Here is a 5701-nt window from a genome sequence, read left to right as displayed (position 1 = left end):
ACATAACAATGCCAGAAAGTGTAATGCTTTTCTCTTCATTCAGCTTTCCTAGTGGAACTAGTTCCCCCTACTAAAGAAAAACCCAAACTAAAACCTGTGCCATTAGGGAAAAACTATTAATATCCCAGATTACAATTTTCAGTTTTCTTCTCGTTCTTGGCCTTCAGAAGTTAACATTCATTGTGCCATCACTGCATAGAAATTATTCACTTGAAAAGCCCCAATGCAAGAAACAGAATTTGTCTGCTTTATCAATTTATTCAGATCACAATTCAAATGGAAATCCCTGTGCCATATTTTCTCTAACTACAGCTCCCAAATCTCAATTTCTTGCCTTTTTGCACCTGCCTCAGGCATCTTCAGCATCTCCAGAGATCTTCCACACCCTGCCGCTGATAGCACAGTTTCCTCCCAAGTCCCACGAAGGGCACATCTACAGGCCAGAAGTATAGGATGATGGCTGGGCATCAACACATGTCGCTTGGGTGACATTGAACGACACCAAGCCATTCAGACTTCGCTTTACTCCTGTTGGGATTGTTGTTATGAAATTACAGAAATCTGGTGTTGCACATCCTTTGAAAGCAGCTGACACTTGACCTGAACCCACTAGAAAGAGAAGAATGTTAATATGAGTCAGGGTGGACTTAAGGACCCGGCACACTTGGGCAACCTGCAGGACCCTTTTACCCCCACCCCTCTTATGTTCCCTGAAAATTCACAAGATTTCAGGACCATTTCAGATTTCAGGCAGATTTCAGGACCATTGCACCTGAGAACAGCCCATTTCTGATGTCTTCCACAAGCCCTGCTTTCCCTTTCTTCCCTGTCTACTTGTATTCTGACCAGACCAAGGCTATTGGGTGAAGCCCACATTTGCGAATTTAGCCACCAATTTAATTTCCCCCAAAGCCCACAATACAACATCCCTCCAAGGCATGTGGAAACTCAAAATGGGAATGACAGCTTTGTACATGTTTGCTTCCATGCGATCAGGAATTTCCCAGGATTGTCTGGGGGTGGGTCAACACCATGCCATTGACTGAGGAATGGGGCAAACAGTGTAAAGAAAACTTTAAATTCATCCACTCAAATAAAACACAGATTCCCCCTCCCCCCAGCTTTTGCTTTTATCACATTTGGTCAGAAAAGGGTCACGTAGCTGGTGGCTGGCAGCTGCTTTCCCTCACCCCCACCCTCTGCTGATTGGCAGTTCTACTCACCTTGCTGCATGATACCAGCAAATGTTATGCACTTAGTCCCTCTAATAGGGCAGTTATGGGTGTTGACGACCACACAATTATTTGCATTCCTCGTGAAACAGAATGGGCACTGAAGTGGACCAAACCTCCCAGGTTGAACTGGCAAAATGAAATTTATGGTCAGCAGATGGATTCAATTTATTTTGACATGACTGGTCCATTCTGGCCCTTATTTTCCAGTTCGTACAAAGGGTTATCACTCCCCCCCCCACTGGCATGGTGTTCTAAAAGTGCCATCAAATGTTCCAGCTGGGAAAATCTAATATAAATATTGTTGAGTGTTGCTCATGAGTATGGCTTCTGTATGTAACATATGCAGGTCTTTCTCAGAACATGCATCTTGGTGTCTACCTGCTTCTGCATGAGAGTGATCTGAACTGTGTGAAATGAGATTGACAATTCTGCCACCCAGGACAAAAGCAGATTGGCATTGATCCTTACCAGCCTATGAGATGAAACAAGGCTTCCCAAAGATTCTAGGATCCAGGCTTACTCTTTTGAATGGAAGATGATACTTTTCTACTATCCATGATAGGCATTTATAGTGGTTTCAGGTTCAGTCTTGGAGTGATCATTGTGATTATCACCATTAACAAGATCATTTGTTGGGAATGATGCTACTGGTACATACTGGTTTACTGTGGGCAACAGCCGCCCTGCCCCTAACAGTGAAATGAAAATGCTGCAACATTCAGTCAAATCTTAAATAGGATCTAGTTTTGACATTTTAGAAGGGTTGTTGCTTCTTTCATTACACTTCATGGAATGTGACAATAGTAACACACCCAGTTATAAATAAAGTCACACTAATAAATATGTCAATTCCCCCCACCCTCATATATAAATTGATAAATGTGTGCACATCTCTTGATTTTCCCAGACATGCAAAAACTATTACTTGCTTTTGAGCTGGGAAATTTGATGACCAAATGGAAAAGCACAAGATCCCCACATCAGATTTTACTTGCTTTTTGAGCTGCAAAATTTGATCACCAAATGGAAAAGCACAAGATCCCCACATCAGATTTTATGGGACTCGTGAAGAGGAGTCCAACTGCTTTCCAGAGACACTAGGAAGACAAACCTTTCACCCAGTTATATTTTGCCTCTGCAACAAAGTAAGCAAAACACTACACAAAGGAATACAGAGAAATAAACACAGCTCACATGACTCTGTATGCAATTACATAGAACTTCTCAAAGACAAAATGTAAAAACAAGACATTTATACTCCACCAAGTGTCTGTTTCTTTAAATATAGCCTTTACATAATATATGCCAGGCACGTCCAACTCCCAAGAGACTGTGGTCTACTCCCAGTATATATATAAAAATGGCAGTGATCTACTTATTGTCGTTGGAGGGAGAAGGATTCCCCAGAGTTGTTGAGTTTTTTTTAAGGGAAGAGTGACTAGAGTTGGTGAGCATTTTTGTGGGACAACTGCAAAACCAAAATCATGTTCAAGTACAATACGGGATGTCTCAAAACCAAAGTTGCAGCCAAATGTACCTTCATTCAATCAAGATAATATACCATATTTTTCGCTCTATAGGATGCACTTTTCCCCCTCCAAAAATTAAGGGGAAATGTGTGTGCGTCCTATGGAGCGAATGCAGGTTCCTTGGCTTCAGTGATAGCAACGCGAAGCCTCCGAAGTGCAGAGGGAGCGCTCCCTCCATGCTCCGGAGGCTTCGCGTTGCTTTCGCTGAAGCCTGGAGAGCTGGCGGTGGGAGAAAGCATCGCTTCCCCCCACCGCCAGCCCCACAAGCTCGGGAGACAGCGGTTGAGGCTTTTCCCCGAGGAGGGAGAAGGGACTGACTGGCCGTGTCAGTCCCTTCTCCCTCCTGGTCGAAAAGCCCGCAGGAGCCGCGGGCTCCTTAAAGCTGGGAGAAGGTCTGGGCTGCGCACTTCTGTCCGCTTCTCCCCAAACTGTGGGCTTTTGCTGGAGGTGGGGGATTTCCTCCACCTCCCGCAAAAGCAGGGAGAAGGTCTGGGAGAAGTGCACAGGGTGAGAGCAGCCTGTCCGCTGCTCCCAGAGCTGGGGGGGGATCATATTTTTTCCCTTGATTTCCCCCTCTGAAAACTAGGTGCGCCCTATGGTCAGGTTCGCCCTATGCAGGGAAAAATACGGTAATCTCTAGAAATATACTTGTTGCTAAAATTGTTCTCCCTAACAGAGAGCACGTGTTGCAGTGGGGGCCAGCAGGCCACCCACTGTTGCTGGCCAGACCTGTTTGGATGTCCACGGGCAGTGATTGGGCAATTTGAGTCTCTGGGGAGACTTCGATTTTGCCAATTTGGAGGTGGGGTCAAAGGTTTTTAATACTGGGCACACAGCCTTCGGCGTCCTCTTGGGCTGCGTGTACCAGATCACCCGCCCACCCTCCCTGAATTGGGGGGGTTGTTTGCTTTGACCTTGCTATGCCTGTCATGGGGTCACCTGCTGTTGGGGCAGGGGCCTGGTAGGAATTTTGTGCATTTGGCTGATTGGCTGGTGCCATTTGGTTTTTGCCTACTGCGTAGCAAATCCTCACAACTTGTAAGGTTTGCAGATAGGCATTGGTTAAAATTGGTGGGTGGAGGGGTAAGTGCCTACCCCTCCAATGGTGGTGCTGCAAGGGAATTCCATTAAAGGGGCTTGCCATCCTTTTCATCCAAGTCCCTGGCATTGGGCTTGGGCCGTGCAAGCCCCGGGAGCATGCGGGTGAGAAGTAAGGGTCTGCTGCCCAGCTTCATTTCTCCCCAATATTGTTTTCCCTGACTGGCTTCTGCTGGAATCCAGAAGTCAGTTCTGTCCCTGGGGCAAGGACAGATAGTTGTAACCAATGCCTAAGCAACCACTCACATGTGTGTATTTAAATAAAGTTGCCGCCAAAATCATGCCAAAAAAACCTTAAACAAAATTGATATGTGAAGTGTGAGTTTATTTGGGGTGGCTTGGGGACCTTGACACACAAAGGATAATCCACACACTGGATGAAAGCAACCCATTTTCCAGTGAGTGTTGTAGCCTTACTCTCAATCACTCAAACCACTCTGATAGAGCCTCAGCCGTGTGAAATCCCAAGTGGGACTCCGACGACGAGATCACCGGATGCAAATGTTTCGAATGTCTTCTTCCAGTCGGCCCACAATGGTTCAAGTAGGTAAGTCAGCTCCATACACATTCTGTAAGGGCTGAAGTATATTATGCATATATTATGGAAAGGCTATATTTAAAGGAGTGGGACGCAGGTGGCGCTGTGGGTTAAACCACAGAGTCTAGGACTTGCTGATCAGAAGGTCGGGGGTTCGAATCCCCGCGACGGGGTGAGCTTCCGTTGCTCGGTCCCTGCTCCTGCCAACCTAGCCGTTCAAAAGCATGTCAAAGTGCAAGTAGATAAATAGGTACCGCTCCGGCAGGAAGATAAACGGCGTTTCCATGTGCTGCTCTGGTTTGCCAGAAGTGGCTTAGTCATGCTGGCCACAAGACCTGGAAGCTGTATGCCGGCTCCTTCAGCCAATAAAGCGAGATGAGTGCCGCAACCCCAGAGTTGGTCACGACTGTACCTAATGGTTAGGGGTCGCTTTACCTTTATCTTTATATTTAAAAGAATGGACACTTGGTGGAATATACCGTATTTTTTGCACCATAGGGTGCACCGGACCATAGGGCACACCTAGTTTTTAGACGGGGAAATCAATAAAAAAAATATTTTCTGCCCCCAGCCCCAAAGAGCAGCGTACAGGCTGCACACAACCTCTCCCTGCCAGAGAGAAGCCATAGCCCCATGCAGCCTCTCCCTGCCGGAGGGGTTGCGCGCGGCTATGGCATAAGCCTGCATTCGCTCCATAGGACGCACACACATTTCCCCTCAATTTTTGGAGAGGAAAAACTGCGTACAATAGAGCAAAAAATACGGTAAATGTCTTATTATTACATTTTTTTCTTTGGGAAGTTCTATATTTTGCCTCTGGGCAAGAATTGTTGATACAGAAAGTGTCCAAAATACTAGGGCCCTTACACTGAATAGGGTTTTTGTTGCATAGGTCAGTATTGCAGCATTCAGCTTGCATTCGAAAGAATTGGAGGGTTCCTCCAGCAAAAGAAAAGATGCCTGGGATACAATCCTGAGTGTTAACGCAGTCACTGTAAGTAGGTCTGAGGATGTCTTCAGCAACTGTGAAGAAGAATTAGAAAGGAATATCAAGTCAATCATTTTTGCCCCAGATTTTGTAGAGAGAACATTTGGAGGGGAGAAATCATGGTTAAGAGATGAATCACTAAATATGTCAGGTGCTCCCCTTGTAATATCATCATAGAACTCAGAAATCTTTCTGGAGAATCCTTCATCCCCATTAATAAAGTTGTAGTCCACATAATTCCTTCTGTGAGGAAAAGATGTTGCACGCAGGCAGACTCTTCTGTATATTTTACAGAAGACTTTTGGACTGAGTC

At 45.7% G+C, this 5701-nt stretch overlaps 1 long non-coding RNA gene across 1 annotated transcript; it reads right to left on the bottom strand.

Moving 5' to 3' along the window:
* Window positions 1-376: 376 nt before the first annotated feature.
* On the bottom strand, window positions 377-5365 carry LOC310768040. Its single transcript, XR_014551170.1, has 3 exons — window positions 5268-5365; window positions 1224-1361; window positions 377-609 (listed from the first exon to the last, which is right to left on the bottom strand). It is a non-coding gene; the product is annotated as an uncharacterized lncRNA (long non-coding RNA).
* Window positions 5366-5701: the final 336 nt, after the last annotated feature.

Source organism: Podarcis filfolensis (genome assembly GCF_964270895.1).
Source record: "Podarcis filfolensis genome assembly, chromosome: 8".
NCBI lineage: Eukaryota > Metazoa > Chordata > Lepidosauria > Squamata > Lacertidae > Podarcis > Podarcis filfolensis.
The sequence above is the reverse complement of the archived record's forward strand: the minus strand, read 5'-3'. Positions and strand labels throughout refer to the sequence as shown.